At 42.1% G+C, this 13,738-nt stretch overlaps 1 pseudogene; it reads right to left on the bottom strand.

Moving 5' to 3' along the window:
- The window catches only part of LOC122351443, a 12,535-nt pseudogene extending 284 nt beyond the window's left edge, over positions 1 to 12,251 (bottom strand).
- Positions 12,252 to 13,738: the final 1,487 nt, after the last annotated feature.

Below are 13,738 nucleotides of genomic sequence, written 5' to 3'. Positions count from 1 at the left end.
TGCTCCTTCTGCTGCTCGATGCGCTTCTGTCGCTCGGCCAGCAGCTGTCTCTGTACTCCTCTGCTCTCGGGCTGCTGCTCCTGAAAAAGGAGCTGTGCCACTGGCGAATCTCCAGGGCCTCGGCGTTCCTTGTTCTCCTGCTGCAGACGGATGAAGTCCGCCCGCCAGGAGTCGACTCGCCAGCACGTTCACAATAGAGCTGCCACACACACACACATGCTGTTCACCTCTAGAGGATCATGTGTGTGCACATACGAGGAGGTGTGTGTGCATGTGTATTACCTGGGCTCACCCTCCTGCTCCTGGAGCTCATCCTCCTCCTCCTCACTCCCAGCTGTACTCATACTCAGCCCCGCCTGCCAGTGGAGCGCCAGGTGAATCTCAGTCACTCCCATGAGCACACACACACACTCCTGCGTGAAGCGCAGTCCCAGCACCTTTCTCTCCAGCTTCTTGCTGACAGCGGTCCAGGTGGTCCTTCAGCCGGGATGCGCACCTGCTGCTCGCTGGGCTGGTCTTCTGGTGAAGGGTGCTTCAGCAGCTGGGTCGGTGGGTGGCCGCTGAGTGTAGTTCTTCACCAGACAGCCCTCGATGAAGCTGAAGAACTGCCCAGACCTGTGAAGCACAGCACAAGCAAGGCCTCAGCCCTGACCTTTCACCTCCACACTAACTGCATCGCGGCAGATGAAGCTACTGACCATTTTCTTGGACTTGGAGGTCTGGGCGGAGGATTTCTGGGTATGAGAGAAAGCGGCTCGCATGGGATGCATATCACACTGGCAGCTGCAAAACACCAATAAACACACACTCCTCAAACACAGCTGTCGACTGAGCACAAGCTACAGTAATCTCTGATATACTCAAGACTTATTACACTTCTACAGTGTTTAGAGGTCATGGCCCTTCATGTTTGAGAGAAGAGGTCGTGTGATACCCCACACACTGAGTGGTCAGAATGAGGGTACCTAAAGGTAGTTATTTAAATTTTATGATAATAAAGATAATAAAGATGAGTGTGGCTTTCTTTGCGTTTTCAGTTTTCCATCTTTAAATGTACAGATTTTCTTGTGTCGTGAAGCTCTGGACGTGTAAGAGAACAGCAGTGAAGGTGTGAGAGGACAGTACTCACAGGAGCGCCCCGCCATCTCTATCGGGCTGTGATACCACAGGACCACAGGTCACTCTGAAACACAGCACAGCGGTCAGTGAGTCCCCTCACCTCTGACCCTGACACACACACTCTCTCTCTCTCACACACACACACACTGAGCTCTGGGTCATTACCCTGTAGTCGTGCACGTGGCGTCTGGGTTCTCATCGCAGGCGATGACCTCAGAGGGCCATCCAGTAGGCGTCCCAATGAAGGTGTTCCCTGCGTGCCCACAGTTCTGTCCAGCTGAGCACTGACACCAAAGTCCACTGAAACAAGAGAAACTCATGAACACCTGCCCCCGTCAGCACACACACACACACACACTTTACTCAGTATTTCAAGCGCAGCCTGGTGATACACCAAATTGAGAATCTAACAGAATGCATAGTCGATATATAAAAGCTGGATGATGAGTAATTTCTTAATGTTAAATTCTGAAAAACAGAGGTGCTAATAATTGGACCTAAAAACCCCACATATAATAATCTAGAACACAGCCTATCACTTGATGGCTGCTCTGTTAATTCTTCATCATCAGTTAGAACCTAGGTGTGCTGTTTGACAGCAATCTTTCCTTTGAAAATCATGTTTCTAGCATCTGTAAAACTACGTTTTTCCATCTTCCATCTAAATTACGACCTATGCTTTGAATCTCTAATGCAGAAATATTAATTAATGTGTTTATGACCTCGAGTTAGATTATTGTAATGCTTTATTGGGTGGTTGTTCTGCACGCTGATAAACAAACTTCAGCTAGTCCAAAACACAGCAGCTAGAACTAGGAAGTATGATCATATTAGCCCAGTTCTGTCAACACTGCACTGGCTCCCTATCAAACATCGAATAGATTTTAAAATCTTATTAATTACCTATAAAGCCCTGAATGGTTTAGCTCCTCAATACTTGAGCGAGCTCTTATCACATTATAGTCCTGCACGTCCGCTACAAGTTCTCAAAACTCTGGCCATTTGATAATACCTAGAATATCTAAATCAACTGGGCGGCGGCAGATCATTTTCCTATCTAGCACCTAAACTCTGGAACAATCTCCCTAACTCTGTTCGGGAAGCAGACACACTCTGCCAGTTTAAATCTAGATTAAAGACACATCTTTTTAATCTAGTTTACACATAACACACTAATACACTTTTATTATTCAAATCCGTTAAATGATTTTTAGGCTGCATTACTTAGATCAGCTGGAACTGGGAACACTACTCCTAAAAAACAATGTACTGTACTTGTGACATCAGTAAAAGAATAGCATCTACAGCTAATATTAGTCCTGTTTCTTTCTTATTCTGTTTCTCAGTTTGTATCCAGACTAGATGGTGGATCAGCACACAGAGATTATGTTCAGACACCAGAACACCTAGATGACCCCCGTGGACAGATCACCAGATCCTGATACACACACACACAAAAAAAAAAAAAAAGTCATTTACACTATCTGACACAGCTGTGTTTAAAATTAAACTGGAAGTTAAGTGCTAGGCGTCGGTCAGAGGAAAACTGGCCCCAACTGAGTCTGGTTTTCCCAAAGGTTATTTTTTCTATTCCGTCATGGATGGGTTTTTGGTTCCTTTGGCTTGCTTTGTTGGGGAAATTGTTAAATCTTGTCATTATACATCGCTTTCGTTGTATTCTACTATTTTATACTGTTCAGTTCTTTGATACAATCTGAATTGTTAAAAGCACTTCATAAATAAAAGTGATTGATTGACATATATTCAAGGCCTGGACAGGGTTCTACTGAACTTGTTTGGAACCAAACTCTGTCTATTACTTGAAAGGTGACTTTATAGATGTGTACTATAGATGTAACTGAGAACTGAATGGTTTATAAAGACGCAAATAAATAATACACTTTTTATGTATTATATGTATGACAATTCTGTAAACTATAGCAAAACATCAGTGAAAAACTAGTATCACAGCACATAGATTAGATGTGCTGATGTGAAGTCGTTAAGAGGAAGTCAACGAGAAAGATACCTTATTAAGATACCTATAAAACTCTCTAGGTTAATTTATTTTTTCCAAAACTTTTTCAGGCCTGGAAATTAATTTCTATGACTTTTCCAGATTTTTCATGCCCTTATGAACCCTGATTATTACTCTACTCAGACCAAAGACTGCTCAGCTGCAGTAGATTTCCCTGACTGAGAACAGAGAATAATCAAAGTGTTTTCCTGACGATTCTGTTGAAGGAGGACTATCCTGCTCGTGTTTGACACACACACACACACACAAACACATTGGATCTCCAGCAGCAGAGACCTCACCTAGCTTGACCTCAGCGTTCTCCGTCAGAAGCACGTTCTGGCCCTTGATGTCTCTGTGGATGACGTGATGAGCGTGCAAGTGAGCCAGACCCTGCCCAGAGAAAACACACATGTGTGTGAGACTGCAGCATCACAGTGTGTGTGTGTGTGTGTGTGTGTGAGCACTGCTCCATACCCTGAGGATTTCTCTGGAGATGTATGCTATCCAGTCTTCCTTCAGTGAATTCCCTTTAGTGTTCTTCACCAGATCTGTGATTGAACCGGCTCCACAGAACTCCATCACCAGCTGCAAGAGAAACACCACTTTACTGGACACACACACAGATGTATGTTCTCACTTTTACGGCTTAATATTTACAAATACAAGTGCATATAGCAAACTGCTACATAACATTTTTAAACTGGATTATAAAATTCTGTCCACATTTCCTCATCGAAGAAATCATGAGGATGTATGCGTCAAGAACCGGTACTTGGTACCACGGTACTTAAAAACACTAGTACCGTGATGTTTTAATTTTTTGTACTGACTTAATACCAAAGTACCAGTCTTTTTGATTAACACTAACACACACACACACACACACACAGATGTGAGAGTGTGTGTGTGTGTGTGTGTGTGTGTGTGAGACTGACCCACAGCTGGTCGTCGTGTCCTGGAGGACTCTTCTTGATGAAGGCGCCGTAATACGTGGCGATGTTTCTGTGATGAGAGTATTTCTTCAGCATGTTAATCTCAGCTTAATCTCCTCTTCTTCATCCTGAAACACACACAGAGCAGTAGTTTGTCTGAGTACACATGTGCAGTCGTTTATGGATTCACATGCTCCCATTTTTCAGCGTTTCAAAACACTGTTTGCCTGCCTGGAGAAGCGTGTCACTTACTTCAGTCACGTCCATGACTTTGATGGCCGCCAGCTGCCCGGTTTTGACATGTCGACCCTGATCAGAAACACAGAGCACATCAGTCAGAGGGAAGCCCACGATATGTGTGCTGCTACGTGAGGAGTTCACGAGGCTGGATGAGCAGCACTGATCCTGACAGCTGAGGAGCATCTCCATGCTTCAGACCCAGAGAAACTCAAACACCAGTCCGCCGGTGGGTTATAGTTTAACGGCTGGCTCCAGGATGGACAATTTTCCAGCCCAAAAGTTCACAAAAACCCACCCAAAACTTTAACTGTCTAATTAACATTTTACAAAGTAAAACAATGTCGATTAAAAATATTTTTAATCTCCTTAAAATAAAAAGTCAACAAAATACTAGAAATATAATTATAGACAGGCCTCTATTTCCCCATATCAAATAATGGAAAACACATTAAATTGAATTACCAAATATGATTCAAATATGCAGTCAAAACGACCATCAAGAAATGAACCAATACCGCCGAAAAAATTGATCAGAAACTGTAGACTATTTTACACCTGCGTTCATGCAAACACCATAAAAACTGTCATTCATTGATGCATAATGTATAATAATCCAACAATAATAAAATAACAACAAAAATTCTCTTGCCTTCAGGTCACTCTATCATTTCCACAGAACTAGAGGAAGTCTTTCGTGAAGTTCATATTGAACATAATATAGAAAGTCAAAACTAACAAACCAGACAGCTTCAAAGATATAACAATATGGACTGTTTAAAAGATAATAGAAAGGACTGTGTAGATATTAATAGATTCAGATATCAAATAATTTTACTGTGCTTTGATGTTGGAGTTGCAGTTATAGAGACGTCGTGTCATCTCTCCTTCAACAGGTGTAATTCACTTTTGAGAGTTAAAACACTTCAATTCTTACTTATAGAGTTATACAAGCAAATCACATAAATTATCGTGCTAAAAACCATCACTCATCATGGCGTCTGTCTGCTGATCCATACTGGCAGTACCAACATCAGTACTCTTTTCAGTGTGTGTTTAGATGACTGATTGAATGCAGTAGACGACACTTGGGTTTGTATAACCAGTTAATAACATTTTTAACAATTACGCTTGTAAACGCCAAACTGACCCAAAACCAGCCCAAATTTTGACGACCCACCCAAGACAATACCCACAAAATCAAATTCAAAACTGCCCAATCTGGCAACACAGCTCTGCTTACACCAAATCAGCAGCTTCAGCCAGCAGTGATAAGAATCTCTCACATCTGAGTCCATGAGACGGAGGAAGACAAACAGCAGTGGCACAAAACAACTCACAGATGCTAATGGAAGGACAATCACAAATTTACAGGACGCTACCAACAACTCAACAACCCAGCATCCTATTTTCTCTTTGGTGCTTTAAAAAGGGTCTGTACTCTAGAAATGTATATGACTTGTCCTGAAAATGATGGGGTGTGTTAACTGCTAAACTAGCATGGACTCAAAACATGCCGATTTCTTCAGAAGACTCTGCTCTGCTCGTCAAACTATAGACAAAATCAAGTCGACTTATTATCCTCTGCCACAACAAATACACCGGCTGCGGCATTTTAACACATAACTTCAGCCTTACTGCTGGCCAGAAACAAATTGTCTTATTTCAATTTTGCATAACTATTTGTCAGTCTTGTTGACTCTTTGTCAACTTTTTGTCAGTCACATATCTCAGGAACCACACTCCAGTGATTTGAGTCTTGTCTCAAGAGAAACTTCTCTTCTCTGTCTACATGACATCACTAGGTTCTGTCATTCAGAAACATGGCTTTTCATTTCACTGCTATGCTGATAGACACTCAACACTACCTCTGATTCCATCGTTATCATCCTGCACTAGCTGCTTGCTTCTCTTCTTGACCAAAAGACATTTCTTCACCTTCAACTCACCTTACCAAGACAGAACTGCTTGTGGTTGTCCACTGTTTCATCACAATTTCATCTTCCAGACAGGCACATGAACCATAACCAACCATATGTTATGATTGATGATCAGCTGACTTTCTCTGAGACTTTATCTGAGCATTGATAAAGTTGTCTGCTCCTGCCCGTTTGCTTTATTCAACATTAAGAAGATCAGGCCCTTTCTTTCAGAACATGATTCACAGCTCTTTGTTCAAGCTCTTGTTCTGTCCAGTCTGGACTATTGTAATGCTCTCTTGACAGGTCTTCCAGACAGTTCTATCAAACCTTTACAATTAAAACAGAACACGACAAAACACTGTTTACTCTTTCTTTCTCAGCCTTTCTGGAGAAAGCCACCCTTTCCTAGTGTTTCCTAGTGTCTTAAATATTCATTTCACACAAACCTGAAATGGATCATCATACACTGAAAGAATAATCCTCACAGGTTCTCACGGGTCATGGTTGAGCACTGTTTGTGCTGCTCAAAGAATGCCTAAATTATTTTTATACGCCATTTAGATTAGGCTCTTGGTTTGGTTTTTGGTGTGTACAAGAAAAGGTTTTATTGTTTAATAGTTTTCGCATGTTTTACATTAGACTTAAGAATTTACATTAGTGCAGCATCTCCCTTCTCAGTTTGTCTCGAACGTTAGGGTTACTTCCTGTTTGGATGAAGCCCCTCCTCGAAATGTGATTTGTTAGTTGGTCCAGTGCATTGTGAATGGTAAACCAATTACAGCGTGTACATGACAGTTAGCGCATCTGCTCAGCTAACCATGACGTCTATTTCTCCTGAGAGTGTTCATGAACAAGAGCTCTGCTAGCACAAATACAGGGCTTTTTCACACACTGTTACGATCATTTGTCTTCTTTTGCTATTTGATGGAACGCAGAATAAATATTTGATGTGGTCTCCCATTCACTGCTATAGAATGTAATGGTATGAAATGTTCTTACCATGATTACCAAATGACCAGTGACCAAATTAACCTGGTTACCAGTATTATTGTTCAAATGTGCTGGAAATGCTCAAAATGTACTGATGCATGAATCGTTTCACCAAAATCAACAAACAAATGTACTTTTTTTGCATAAACACTATGCAACATTACCAGGGATACCCGGATTTTAAATGACAACACGACTGACCACAGTTTATCTATAACATGTACAAAATCTTCAAATAAAACTGAAAAGCTTCATAAAAAGCAAACATAATATTTAGGCCTTTAAATAAAGAAAGGAAGTGAGTGTAATTCTCTGTAGATCCACTCTCTGACAGCAGAATTATAGCTGTTTCTACAAAACAACGCTACTTTATTAGAGTCTTTTCCAAAGACAGTCGGAATTTTCATTCATTCATATATTTATGTGCAAACTCCATAGCTTTTCCACGTGTTCCTAACTCAGATGCTGCTGTGTGCACCTTAGATCAAAACTGAACAGTATTTATTTATCCTCAGCTTTTCAAATAGCGGTAATCAAGTACGGTTTTAATGTCGTCTGTCACTCCTTATAGGAGCGAGATAAACATTATTCCTCTGTGGTTCCACGTCTGTATGTCTGAACACACACAGTACTTCATCAGGACTGAGCATCACTGAAGATCAGAGCTAATCACCGAGAGTCTGAGAGAGCTGTGTGAGTCTGCCTGGTTACACACTCTCAGCCAATCACAGCCTCTCTCTCAGGTCACATGACCACCAGCTCTCTGGGGCTGTGAATCACATGATCATACAGGAATGAGCTCATATCTGTTTGTATGTGATATGTTCGTACGAGACGTCACAAATGCACTGTGTGTGTGATGATTAGTGTGGCTCAGATACAGCAGTCCAGTAACACGGAGAACTGATAAAGAGATAAAGGCAGTCAGTCAACGTGTGTGTGTGTGTGTGCTGCACAGTGTTTCAGCGCCACCTAGGGCTCCGACGGCTCTGGACATGTGACCTGAAGCTCACGCCTCATTGGCCGGAACAAAGAAAACAATGGACACACAGAGGAAGAGCAGCCATCGCTGAAAGAGTCCTAAACACTGCTCTGAGCTCCTCATCTGTCCAAACACAACCGCATCCGTGCTGGAGGACACACAGTCATCACTCTGACATCCACATTTGAGACGGCTGCTGCATGTGACGGTCACGCTCAGATCTACAGCTCATTCAACTAACCATGCTAACACTCCAGTCGCCTAAACACATGCTCACAGGCTGCTTTTTTTTTACATTTTTAAAGATTTACAACGTTAGAACTATTAGTAATGTTAGGTATTCAGTGAAATAACATTATTTAGTGGGGAACAAATAGAAGTTAATAAACGTAGGACTGAATCAGATAAAATGGTATTCCATTAGAGACGATTACTCCATCCCAGCAAGAATCACTTAGCTCCAAGGGTTTAAGATATTTTTGATGACAACCAGGAATATTTTCAATTGTCCAAAATCAAAACAGTCCATCAGTGATTCAACCTGAATGTCATGAAGAGAAAGCTAAAACTAAAATAACAACATTATTCAATGATCGCCCAGAAGAGGATACTCTTCAAAATGTTGCTAGGGTCTTTTTTCAAAAAGTATTCCTGTAGCTTCATAACACTCTGATGGGAGCTGAAGCACTTTCATGCTCTTCTGCAGCAAAGTTGACAGTCGATGGGACAGTCACAAGCCTCCAAAATATCTTAAACATCTGGCACTGGGGTAAGTAATTAATGATTTTCTTTAGGATGGAGTAATGATCTTTAATTGAGCAAAAGTATAAGAACATGAATAGCTCATTACAGAGAGGCACAAAGCACTTCTGAGCTCCACACAGAAGAGTTCAGAGAGGTTCGTGAGTAGTGCGTTATATCTGTGTGATAGTTTGAGCCTTTTCTTTCAACGGTTCTTGAGTGCTCCTGAAGAGAGTTTCGACGTAACAAACACAAATGGAGCACGACGGTCAGAGCAGCAGAGAGAATGGTTTATGTGAACCCATCTACGGCTGGGCGATATATTCATGTTCATTTGATTAGAGGTAAATCTCCATCGGCTGTTCAAAAAGAGCACCGGTTACTACACAGAGCCGTAGATCGCTGGCAAGCTGCACTGTATCACGTTCAGTTTCATAGGCGATCCTTTTACCATACATAAAATGATATTGCATACCTCATATGTGTGTATCTGTGTATTAACTGCAGCTTCATTCGAAAACAGGGGATAGAGGTTTACCGCTAATCAAAGAACGGCGTTCCTGATGAGCATGAGCATATATCAGCCAGTCCTAAAGCTATCTCTACCTCACATTGAAAAATAGGACAGCTTCACAACCATGAAAACAGAGTGGATTTCAGGATCGGCCTCGGCTGACCCCAACCTGGTCCAGCAGAAGAGGCCAGTATCAGAGTGATACCAGTACAGAGTACAGGAACGATTTTTTAAAATTCAATGACTCAGTAACCCATTCAGTCACTTTCCTCAATTCTGAAACAGGCCTCTAGACTGCACCCAAAGTGAATTTTTTTGATAATGTGTGATTTAAAGTTTGACGTGGCCTCATTTGTGCTCCGCTCCATACGGCCGTCTTCTGCAGTGACTGCTGTGTGTCACATAAAGCCTGTAAACCGCGTTCTAGAGTCAGTCATTTCTACTTCACCAGAACACCATCATCACACCAGTGTATCCGCTTCTGCAGCTCAGTGTGTGTGTGTGTGTGTGTGTGTGTGCCTCTGTAGTGAGCGTGGTGCATTGTGGGCCGTCATGTGTCTTTCTGCTGAGACGTCGGTGAAGCACAATTACTGCCATCTCTTCCTCGATGGCTGAGAGTGAACACACTGCTGTAACGCACGCGTATGTTTTTAATGCAAAGTGATATATTGCTTTTTGACAGCCGCAGTCGTTGGTGCCGAATGAAACACGCAACCCGATGAAATCCTGGGACGACGTCGCTACATACTACAGCTTAAAACGTGTATTACTGCACACTAGGCTACCGTAAAAACATACAGTAGTGTACGTTTACAGTACAGTAGAGCGAGCGAATCAGCTAATTACTAAAGACACTGGCTTCAGTGAGAGCCCTGCTCCAGAGGATCTGATGAGTGTGTGTGTGTGTGTGTGTGTGTGAGAGACGATCAATCTCTACAGGCCAAGAAAAGCTACTGATGTAAAACACGCCCCTAACACACCTCTCTGAAGAAAACATCACACAACCCCAGCATTTCAGCAGTGAGGGGAAAACTGTCGAAACCTACATTGCAAAAAAAGTTAGCTATTCCTTCGAAAGAACTTGTAGTTTGGCGTACTGTTATCCTGTCAGCCAGAGCAGCAGAGGGAGCTCACCGACTGAAAACACACGCAATTCATGACATATGCAGGTGCAGAGGTCTGGTATTAACAAAGACACACTGATCAGACAGAACAAAGATGAAACCAACACGTGGTTATAATCGCAGATATAAAGTGTTTATGTCATCACGATTGTTATCGTGCAGCCTAGCACACTAGCCCTAGCACTAGCCCGCCCGCCCGCTTCTGGCCCCACTGTGGAAACGGATCGTTTCTGGCTCATCTAAGACACTGATTTAAGGAAAGAAGTGAACGATTCAGAAACAGAAGCATGACCTCAGACTGTGAGGAAGATCTCTGCCTTCTTCAGAGCAGGCCGTGCGTCTGTTCTACACCAGAACAGCTATCTGGCTTTTTTTATTCAGTATTATTAAGAAAACGAAATCTCAGGCAGTCTGAGCAAAAAGGAGCTGTTAAGAGTCGAGGCCGAATGTCACTGTAGTAATGTACGGATCCAGAGCTGAACTCGTTTATATCTGTGTGAAACGCTGCTTCAGAGCCGGTTTAAAATCAATGTGGTTTTTTTGTCGCATTGAGTGTATCTGCGCATGCGCGGCAGATCACACCCATCAGCAGAGCTCAATGTCTGATAAACCGCTCGACTTCAATAGAAAAGACTATTCTGCTGTAAAACTATAGGGAGTAGTGCGGAAGACGCAGTTAAAGCTGACTGTGAATGTAGTGAGAGTCCATCGACACCGACCTTGTACACTTGTCCGTAGGTGCCATTGCCGACCACTTCCACCAGCTCAAAAATACCAGCAGGGTCCTGCAATCACACAAAGAGCATCGCACTGGTTAATAAGAGACGCGATCCCCGCGAACATGAGCGCGGGGCAGCGGAGGAGCCGGACCCAGCCCGCCGCAGCGAGCCCCGAGCTCCGCGGAGACGCACGGAGAGAGCCGCTCACCCGCAGAGAGGCGAGGTCGATGTCCACCAGGCTCTTCGCCGGAGAGTCGTTCGCCATCTTCGCCGATTGCTCGAGTCTGAAGCGATGCCGCGTTTATTCCGTGCGCTTCAGACGCCGCTGATCATCGTTATATCCGCGCGTGTGATCGGGCCTGCAGCGCTCGCTCTATTGTTCGCGATGACGATGAGGATGATGGCGGTGATGATGAAGCGCAGCGGAGTCTGGGTCAGTGCATGGCGGAGGAGTGGGCAGAGACAGCCGAGGGGAGGGACGAGGGAGGACCATCCGCGGAAACACAAAGCGTGACACGGACTCGGCTGGAGACGTGCGTCGTAGCCTACAGGAACACACGCCTACAATAATACATCGAAATACATACAGTGTGTGTGTGTGTGTACAAAAAAATTAATTATTACGCACATATAATTTTGCAGTCCTTGATGCTGATTGGTCAATAGATGTGTGTTTATTTACAATACAGCATGGCTATGACCAAACACACCTGTATTTATATTTTAACAGTACAGATCGTGTCAAAGCACTGAACAAGTATCAAACGGGCGAATAGAGAGTCAGTGATGGATGACAGGATTAAACAGTCTAGTTTTCAGTTAGAAGGATTCCATCATTGAATTCAGAGAGGTCATCGTCCACCTCAGTAAACAGTATCCCTGCAAGCCAGAGCCAAGGAACCGAAACTCTATCTGTGACCTAAAGGAGAAAAAAGCTTGATTCCTGTGGTCCTGTCCGACGTGGCATTTGAATTCATTGATTCAATTATTATCATGATTCATTTAAAATGTGTGTTTATTATAATTTATATATATAGTTTTTATAGTTGAATTAATTTAATATATTTCTGTTGCATATGTTTTTTCATGCTTTGTATATGTTGTATATCATGTTTTAATTTAAATGTATACATTTATTACAGTTGTATTTTTCTATTGTTGCAAAATCAAACAATAATAGTATTGTGTGGTGTATGTATTTTATGATAGCTATATTATATTTTTAGTTTTAAAGTCTTAATTCTAGGTCATCTAGGCTAGGTTAAAAGATGTGTCTTTAATCTAGATTTAAACTGACAGCGTTTCTGCCTATTTATTAAAATAATGTTTTTGGAACGTTCTTATAAGGTTGTTAATGTTCTTGTAACGTTAATAGAAAACGTTCTAAGAAAAATGTTCTCGGGACAACTTTAGGATGTCATTTGTACTTAATGAATGTTCTTATATTGATAGAAAACATTGTCATAACCTTCTTATAACCTCTTTATGATGCACTTTTTACTTGTCTGATGTTCGTACAATCTTGTTCTCATAACAACACCCTTGTAACGTCAAGATGAGTGAACAGACATTGAACAAAAAGAAGAGGAAAGAGGAATTCTGAGGCCAAATCAATCAATCTCTTGCATAGCTTAAGTTTTGGCAGGTTCTATCTATTGGAATATACCTATTTAATCATCCATATGTAAGGTCCGTCAGTATTATGAGAAGTTTTAGCATTGCTTAGTAGCTAATTACCCTCCTCCATCCCCAACTCCACCTCCTCGGTCAGTCAGGAACCAGCCTTCTGCTTCTCTGGGAATCAAACGCATTACAAAAATAATGAATTTTAACAATATCTGCAATACATTTGTTGGTTGTGTTCTGTTACTCTTGAACACCGTGCCCAGAACAGAACCATACCGCCAAAACAAACGGTATGCTAATCGTCAGTCATCTTTGAGGATAGTGGTCCTGACAGAAAGAGCTCTCTGTTAAAGCACTCAACGGCATCTAATAAGAGAATAGAGCGATAGACATTCTAGCAGGTGAGTCAACTATATTATATTTGCAAAAATCTGTATGACTGGAGACAGTTATAAGCTACTTGTTAAGGCGTGGGACACTTAACTTCTAGCGATTATCATTGAATTGATTACAGAGACCGTCTCTGGCTTTAATAACAAACTGTTCAATCTCATCATTACACATCCCTGTCAGTGTATTCTTCTGCTTTATTCTGTTCAGAGCTTTGATACAACCTGTGTTGTTAAAAGCGCTATAGAAATAAAAATGATTGATTGATTTACTTATAAATTGGTAGACCTATGTTAACTACTATTTGTGTCACTTGTGGGGCTTCGCCTGGTTTGAGTTTGACACTGTTATAACATCAGACAAACAAAAATGAATTTCCAGTCGAAAAGTCACTGGCAGACACCAGAGAGTGTACAGTTACT

The sequence above is a fragment of the Puntigrus tetrazona genome, chromosome 9 (genome assembly GCF_018831695.1).
Source record: "Puntigrus tetrazona isolate hp1 chromosome 9, ASM1883169v1, whole genome shotgun sequence".
Lineage (NCBI taxonomy): Eukaryota > Metazoa > Chordata > Actinopteri > Cypriniformes > Cyprinidae > Puntigrus > Puntigrus tetrazona.
This window is presented reverse-complemented; position numbering and strand designations above follow the sequence as displayed.